The sequence below is a fragment of the Myotis brandtii genome, unplaced genomic scaffold (assembly GCF_000412655.1).
Source record: "Myotis brandtii unplaced genomic scaffold, ASM41265v1 scaffold49, whole genome shotgun sequence".
Lineage (NCBI taxonomy): Eukaryota > Metazoa > Chordata > Mammalia > Chiroptera > Vespertilionidae > Myotis > Myotis brandtii.
This window is the reverse complement of record NW_005368707.1, coordinates 5,294,872-5,303,993: the sequence shown is the minus strand read 5'-3', so window position 1 is coordinate 5,303,993 and position 9,122 is coordinate 5,294,872. Positions and strand designations below refer to the sequence as shown.

At 39.5% G+C, this 9,122-nt stretch overlaps 1 protein-coding gene across 1 annotated transcript in view; it reads left to right on the top strand.

The window, feature by feature from the left end:
• ITGA8 (integrin, alpha 8) overlaps nucleotides 1-9,122 on the top strand; it is a 222,221-nt gene that overhangs the window by 3,265 nt on the left and 209,834 nt on the right. The gene's annotated exons all lie outside the window — the stretch shown is intronic.

Sequence of the window (9,122 nt, the reverse complement as noted above, 5' to 3'; positions counted from 1 at the left end):
TAATAGAATCAGGGACATAGAAAGGGAATGGACTGACTATTCTTGGGGGGGAAAGGGGTGTGGGAGATGTGGGAAGAGACTGGACAAAAATCGTGCACCTATGGATGAGGACAGTGGGTGGGGAGTGAGGGCGGAGGGTGGGGTGGGAACTGGAAGGAAGGGAGTTATGGGGGGGAAAAAAAGAGGAACAAATGTAATAATCTGAACAATAAAGATTTAATAAAAAAAAGGCAAAATAGTGCTGATTTTTAAAAACTTGTTTGTTTTCTTAGAGCACTTTAGTAAATTGTTCCTTAACAAGCAATGTTGAAGCATTTATATTTTTTCTCCCTACTTATTTCCTCCATAATTTAAAAACTCTTAATGAGTATTATTATTATTGTTTTTTAAGTGCATAAAATTTATAGATAACAATTTCTTATTTTTTAAATAATAGACATAGACTTGAATATTCTGTTAGGGGTACTTTTTAATCTTTGACTAACAAATATTTTAATATCCATTTTTATTATTTTTTTTAAAGTTGCTGGAGCAAAGTTAGACATGCATGGAGCAAATACTCTCTTTTAAGAAGAGAACCAAAAATAAAATATCTATATAAATTATACAGTGGATCATATTTTTTGAATGCATCATATACCAGTATTTATTTATTTGTTTGTTTATTTATATTTATTTATTTATTGTTTAAAGTATTACATCTGTCTCCTTTTCCCCTGATTCACCACCCCCCTTGCCACCCACCCCCAAGGGCAAGCCCCCATTGCCCCAATGTCTGTGTCCATTGGTTATGCTAATATGCATGCTAAAAGTCCTTTGGTTGATCTCTAACACCCACCCCCCTCACCCCCGCCCCTTGTCTCTGGACCTATTTTTGTTCATCAGTTTATGTTCATCATTATATGCCACAAATGAGTGAGATCACGTGATATTTACCTTTCTTTGACTGGCTTATTTTGCTTATATAATGATCTCCAGTTCCATCCATGCTGTTACAAATGGTAAAAGTTCCTTCTTTTTTATAGCGGCGTAGTAGTCCATTGTGTAGATGTACCACAGTTTTTTAATCCACTTATCTGCTATGGGCACTTAGATTGTTTCTAAATCTTAGCTATTGTAAATTGTGCTGCTATGAACATAGGGGTGAACATATCCTTTCTGATTGGTATTTCTGTTTTCTTGGGATATATTCCTAGAAGTGGGATTACTGGGTCAAATGGAAGTTCCATTTTTAATTTTTTGAGGAAACGCCATACTGTTTTCCACAGTGGCTGCACCAGTCTTCATTCCCACCAGTAGTGCAAGAGGTTTTCTTTTACTCTGCATCCTTGCCAGCACTTGCTGTTTGTTGATTTGTTGATGATAGCCATTCTTACAGGTGTGAGATGGTACCTCATTGTTGTTTTGATTTGCATCGCTAGGATAATTAGTGACTTTGAACGTGTTTTCATATGTCTCTTGGCCTTCTGTATGTCCACTTTCGAAAAGTGTCTATTTAGGTCCTCTTCCCATTTTTTAAATTGGATTGTTTATCTTGCTTTTGTTAAGATGTATGAGTTCCCTGTAAATTTTGGAGATTAAACCCTTATCACAGATAACATTGGCAAATATGTTCTCCCATGCAGTGGGCTTTCCTGTTGTTTTGTTGATGGTTTCTTTTGCTGTACATAAGCTTTTTATTTTGATGTAGTCCCATTTGTTTATTTTCTCCTTAATTTCCATTGCCCTAGGAGCTGTATAGGTAAAGATATTGCTAAGATATATGTCTGATATTTTGCTGCTTATGGAGTCTTCTAAGATTTTTATGGTTTCCCGTCTTACATTTAAGTTCTTTAGCCATTTTGAGTTTGTTTTTGTGAATGGTGTAAGTTGGTGATCTAGATTCATTTTTTTGCATGTATCTGACCAAATTTCCCAGCACCATTTATTGAAGAGACTGTCATGACTCCATTTTATGCTCTTGCCTCCTTTGTCAAGTATTTATTGAGCATAATGGTTTGGGTCTATTTCTGGGTTCTCTGTTCTGTTCCATCGATCTATATGTCTATTCTTATGCCAGTAACAGGCAGTTTTGAGAACTGTGGCTTTGTAATATAGCTTGATATCTGGTATTGTGATCCCTCCAACCTTGTTCTTTCTTATGAGTGCTGTGGCTATTCAGGGTCTTTTTTTTCTTTATTCCAGATGAATTTTTGGAGAGTTTGTTTTAGGTCTGTGAAATATGCCACTGGTATTTTAACGGGGATTGCATTGATTCTATTAATTGCATTGATTCTATTAATTGCTTTGGGTAGTATGGACATTTAAATGATGTTGATTCCACGGGTATTTTACCTCTTTAGTTAAGTTTATTCCTAGGTATCTTAATTTTTTTGGTGCAATGGTAAATGGGATTGTTTTTATTTTATTTTATTTTATTATTTATTTTATTATTTATTTATTTATTTATTTATTTTAGTTTCTCTTTCTATGAGTTTACTATTGGTGTATAAAAATGTCATAGATTTCTGGGTGTTAATTTTGTATCCTGCTACATTGCCAAATTCATTTATTAAGTCTAGCAGTTTTTGATGGAGTCTTTAGGGTTTTCTATGTACAGTATCATGTCATCTGTGAGTAATGGCAGTTTTACCTCTTTTCCAATTTGGATGCCTTTTTGTTTCTCCTTCTTGTCTGATTGCTATGGCTAGCACTTCCAGTACTATGTCAAACAGAAGTGGTTAAGTGGGCATCCCTGTCTTGTTCCTGTTCTTAGGGGAAATGAATTTAGTTTTTGCCCATTGAGTATGATGTTGGCTGTAGGTTTGTCATATTTGGCTTTTATTATGTTGATGTATGATCCCTCTATTCCCACTTTGTTGAGAGTTTTTATCAAGAAAGGGTGTTGAATTTTGTCAAATGCTTTTTCTACATTGATTAATATGATTATGTGATTTTTGTCCCTCAATTTGTTTATGTGCTGTATTACATTTATTGATTTGCAGATATTGTACCGTCCTTGCATCCCCGGAATATATCCCATTTGGTCATGGTGAATGAGTGAGTATTATTATTTTCCTGCCAATATGTTTCTTTGCATGAATCCAATAGGGATCTGATGTTTTCATAACAGGAGTCATACAGCCAGTTTCCAATTAGAGTTTTACTACAGGCCCAGTGCCTGACATGTGTGCACTGGGGTGTATGTGTGTGTGTGTGGGGGGTGTCCCTCAACCCAACCCGTGCCCTCTCACAGTCTGGGACCTCTCGGGGGATGTCTGCCTGCTGGCTTAGGCCTGTTCCCTCCTGGTAGGCCAACAGAGGCAAGAGAGGCTCCTGCTACCGCTGCTGCACTCACCAGCCCTGAGCTCAGCTTCTGGCTGAGTGGTGCTCTTCCTGTGGGAGCGCACTGACCACCAGGGGGCAGTTCCTGCATTAAGCATCTGCCCCCTGGTGGTCAGTGTGTGTCATAGCGACCGGTAGTTTCTACGTTTGGTTAATTTGCACATTAGCCTTTTATTATATAGGATTAACCAAGACTTTGATAGGAATGTCATGTTTGAGAAGACACACCTAGACTGGATGTCAGCAAAAAGCTTTAAGGAATTCAGATTGACTTTGAAGCTGATAAAAGCCCCTTGGAGAAATGGCCTGCTACCTGGCTTATTTACATGGCTCCTGACATTCTTTCCAGGTAAGGGACAAAGGGTGCCTTCCTGGGAGATGGAAAGGAAAGAACCTCAAGGCATTTGGGGGAACCTGAAGAACTTGAGAAATTTACCCAAACCTATAGGTATGGCGGCAAAGCGTGAGGGCAACTGTGTGGCTTGGCTTCTTTGCCCTGAGAGGAAACTTTCTTGTGAGATTCCAGCAAAGCAGATTTAAGAAAGCCTATATGATCATTTGCTATTCTTGTTGTGTTTATGAAAATAATCAGGCCAAATTGAAACTGGACTAACTGCAGTAAATGAATTGGTTTTGATTTGGCTCTTTAACAAAAATGAGGGTGATTTTAGGGGGAAAATTGTGTTTCAATAGAATTTCTAGTACATAGTTATGAATATTAGGCTCTAGTTCAGTTAATTGTCTATAAAATTTTGTTTTCATCTATGAACTAGACTGGATACAGAATTTTTCTAGTGTTCTGAAACATTTTTGGCTATAACCCCCTAACTTCCATGACAGTGGAAGAAAAATCGACAGTGAGAAATTTTAACCACCCCACCATTCTTTGACATTGTTTCTGTAAATTAAGGTTGGGGAACCTTTTTTCTTCTGAGGGCCATTTGGATATTTATAACATCATTCGCTGGCCATACAAAATTATCAACTTAAAAATTCGAGTGCTATATTTGTTCAAACATTTTATTAACTCACCCTAATGCCTTGACAGGGCCAGACCAAATGATTTTGTGGGCCTCTATGGCCCACGGGGCCAGACATTCCCCACCCCTGCTGTATATGCTGACTCTAATCTGTAGCTTGTAGATAAACAACATGTTTGTATAAGAATCCTAGGAACTATCTTCAGAAGATGCAAATGCTGACCTTCAGTCATCCCAGTTCTGGGAGATTTGCTGACCTTCAACCATAGAACCAGCATGATTTAGAACCAGGATGATGAAGACCAGGATGGCACACCAGTCACTTGACCAGTTTCAAGATCCTTATCAGAATGGACTGTTCTGGACTGCACGTAGAGTACTTTACAGTACTTGATTTCTTTGTTCTGCTTTCCCTCTCCCTTCTTATAAAAGCCTCAGTCTGCACTGAGATATTGAGATGGGCTTTTCAACAAGAGACCCCCTCTTCTCAGGTGTCTCACATGTGAATAAACCACTTTCTCTTTTCTCCAGCACCTGTCTTATGAGTTCAGCTCTTATAGAGGCAGCCAGTTGAACCTTGGTTTCAGTTACAGTTCCACAAAATACAAGAAGAGATTGAAAAACTACCTTCCATTTCTGGTGCATTTTTAAAACTGATAAAACCTTAAGAACACATTGTTTTTACATTGGCTTTTTTGGTAAATAGTGTAACATATTGATAATGTGGTTGTATTAATGAAATGATCATGTTGGGATTCACATCCCTTGATTTGAAGGTGATATCACATTTTATCATATAAAGAAATAGACTTAGTCCTGGCCTGTTTGGCTCAGTGGATAGAATGTTGGCCTGTGGACTAAAAGGTCCCAGGTTTGATTCTGGTCAAGAGCATGTACCTCAGTTGCAGGCTCAATCCCCGGCCCTGATCAGGGCACATGTGGGAGGCAACCAACTGATGTGTTTCCCTCACATCAATGTCTCTCCCACTCCCTTCCACTCTCTCTAAAAATCAATGGAAAAATATCCTTGGGTGAATATTAACAACAACAACAAAAGAAATAGCCTTAAACATAGTTAGAAATAAAAATTGGTTAAGTTACAAGTATATTTGGTTTTCTGTTAAAAAGTAGGCACTATTTTTAATTTTTTGAGGAAACTCCATACTGTTTGAAATCAGAAACACCAATCAAAAAGAATATATGCACCCCTATGTTCATATCAGTTCAATTTACAATAGCTAATTTTTGGAAACAAACTAAGTGCCCATCAGCAGATGAGTGGATTAAAAAACTGTGGTACATCTACACAATAGAATACTATGCTGCTGTGAAAAAGAAAGAATTCTTACCATTCGAAATAGCATGGATCAACCTGGAGAGCAGAGAAAGCCAGTCAGAGAAAGATAAGTATCACATGATCTCACTCATATGTGAAATATAATGAACAGCATAAACTGATGATCAAAAATAGGTCCAGAGACATAGAAGCATTGAACAGACCGTCAAATCTCAGAGGAAAGGCAGGGGAGGGTGAGCGGGGGGTAAGAGATCAAATAACTTGTATGCATATAAGCATAACCAATGGACACAGACAATGGGGGGGAGGTGAAGTCCTGGACTGGGGGGCGGGGGTGGGCTGGGAGAGGTCAGTGGGGAAAGGAGGACATATGTAATACTTTGAACAATAAAGAATTAAAAAAGAAAAGTAGGCAGTAATGGTTAAATGCTACAACATCTCTATTTTTAAGTACTTTGTACCTGGCTACAACCCCGAGATCATTTTTTCCCCCTATGGTGCTCTTTACTTATTTATTTTTGGAGAATTTAGGCCAAATCTGTTCCATCTTTGATCTTTGGTTTTTTTCTTTTCTTTTTAGAGAAACAACTATGAATACCTTTCCTAGTATTAAACACACGTATACTCACACGCACGGTAGTTCCCAGACTTGCTTTTCTGACAAATAAATCAGTGCTAGTAGATCTTTACAATGTCAAACTTCTCATTCAGCATGAGACCTGCCCATCTGTTTCATTGACAGCACCCCAAATCTTACTGATTGGCATGCTTCCCCTGCGTCAGAATAGTAAAATGTGCTATCCTGTCCCTGCAGTTATTACAACTCCCCCTTCCTCTCCAACCTCCACGTCCTGGCTTCCTGGGAGATTTACTGCTCTCCCAGGCTTTGGCCTCCCAGGGAGGTCGAAGAGCTTCGAGTTAGTTTGCTTTCCTTCCACTCTTTGAAAACCAAGGTACAGTATTTCCCCCACACAGTATCCTCGGGAAATACGTTCTAAGATCCCCCCTAGTGGATGCCTGAAACCACAGATAGTACTGAATTCTTTTTATACTATGTGTCTTCCTATACATACATAACTTATCACTTAAATGAAACACTTGTTGGCTTCTCTCTGGCATACCCAAATTGTCAGCATCAGGATTCTTACACTTTGGGGCCATGATTAAGTAAAATAAGGGTTACTTGACCACAAGCACTATAATATCATGACAGTCAATCTGATAAGCAAGGTGGGTACTAAGTGACTATGGTTGGGGAGTGTCTACAGTGAGGAGATGCTGGATGAAAGGGTGATTCACATCTTTGGGGTTGGGTGGGGTGGGGCAGGATGGTATAAGATTTCATCACAAGACTCAGAACAACACCCAATTTAAAACTTGTGAATTGTTTATTTCTGGAATTTTCCATTTAATATTTTCAAACCATGGTTTACTGAAACCACAGAAAGTGAAACTACGGATAAGGGGGAAACTACTGTACCATTCAAACCCTTTTCTAAGCACTCTCGAAAGAGTACACAGCTGCTTTATGCCACTTCTCAATCACCACCCACAGGCATGCACAAAGGGCTAGCCCAGAATAACTTACTAACTCTAGAAAGATTTATTCTTACTATTATGACTTAAAAATATATTTTTATAGACCTAATAGCATGAGGAACTGATGTTGTCACCTAACAGTCTTGGGTCCAAATCGTACCATCTACTTGCTCAATGAATATGCATATTATTGTACCTCTGTGAACCATAATGCCCTCATCTGTAAAGTGGAAAGTGACACTATTAAGAATATAGGCGTGTGTAAGTCAAGAACAAATATGATTTTTTAAAATATATTTTTATTGATTTCAGAGAGGAAGGGAGAGGGAGAGATAGAAACATCAATGATGAGAGAGAATCATTGAGCTGCCACCTGCCCCTTATTGGGGATTGTGCCCACAACCTGGGCATGTGCCCTTGACCGGAATTGAACCTGGGACTTTTCAGTACGAGGGCTGAAGCTCTATCCACTGAGCCAAACCAGCTAGGGCAAGAACAAATATGTTTTTGAAGAAAGAAACAAGTATATGTATCCAATTATGTAGCAATAAGTAGAATTTTCTTTCCCTACCTACCCTAGCTTAAGTAAAAAGATAAGGAATATGACAGGAATATCACAGAACAAGGGGGTAATGAAGCGGATACCCTGGTGATGTGCTGCCCTATACAAATTGAAGCATTGTTTAATATATAGCTACTCTGCCCAGGGAGTCGATACCTGGGCCACGTGCACATCTAGGACTATGCTACTACTTTCTATCTACTTAGGTGTTCCATTTCTAAGGCTTGCATGTAATAAACGAATTTCTGAATTTTAACATGCCAGTGTCAGGACATGATAACTATGAGTTTATTCCCGAGCCTCTATGTCCTGCACAGCTCTGAACATCCCATGCTAATGTTGCATGTGAATTACTCATTGAAACTTACTACAGGGAATATCACATTTATTAACAATAAAAACTTGACTAGAGAAGCAGACTCTATGTCTCGCACAAATGGACTTTTGAATTGCCTCGTGGTGGGGTACATCTCCTCTTAAATCCTTGTCTGGGAAAGGACTATCCAGTTAGGAAATGATCCAGACCTGGTGATATGCCAGGTAATAGTGTAGCTTATTAGATTTTACTACGTTTATAGGGACGAGATAAGCATAGACAAAGAAATAAAATTCAAATCTGTCTACCAAGAGGTTTTGATATGAGAGAGATGAAAGAGTCAGCTTTTCAGTGGACTCAGAGCGTTTCTGTGGGTAGAAATTTGTTCCGCCAGACTGACCACTGCTCTCAATTGCCTTTTATGCTTCCAGAGTCTCTGGGGCTCCCACACTAGTAACTCAGATTCAACAAGTCCAGCAACGAGCTCACCATTTACCTCCCATCCTGCTCTTTTTGCCCACTCGTTACTGTTTATTATTCTTCAGACTCCCCTTGGACTCTCTTTCACTTTCATCCTCTACCTTCTACTCTTGCTGAGAGTAAACTGTAAATTCCAGCATTCTTAACTTTGCCAGTCTTCATCACAGTTACACGGGGTCACGAAGACTTAGTACCAGGACGTTAACATGCCCGGCGTGCCTTAGAAAGTTCTAAATAAAATCTCGAGACTTTCTTTGTTCCTTAGTTTCCTCTGCAGTGAGCTGGGGTGGCGTTGGGGGAGGAGAGGATTGTTGGATTTAGATTTTCTCAGTCACAGGCAGAAAAAAATGTATCCACCCTGAGGGTCTTCAGACTGCAGAGGTGATGCAAAGAGGGCGCTTTCTCCTGCCTCGTGGTGGGGTACGTTTCCACCTTCTTCCCTTTGGGACAAACTGGAGAAAACTCTCGCCCTGCGCGGGGAGCATTCCTTCCAAAAGCAATGGCTTACACTGACACGTACAAGACTCAGGTCGTCCTTGAGATGCAACTGTAATAGAAAACCAGGAGCCGAAACAGGCGCCTGGCGCCGGCTGCCAGCAGGGGCTGGGAAGGCCCCGGAGCCAC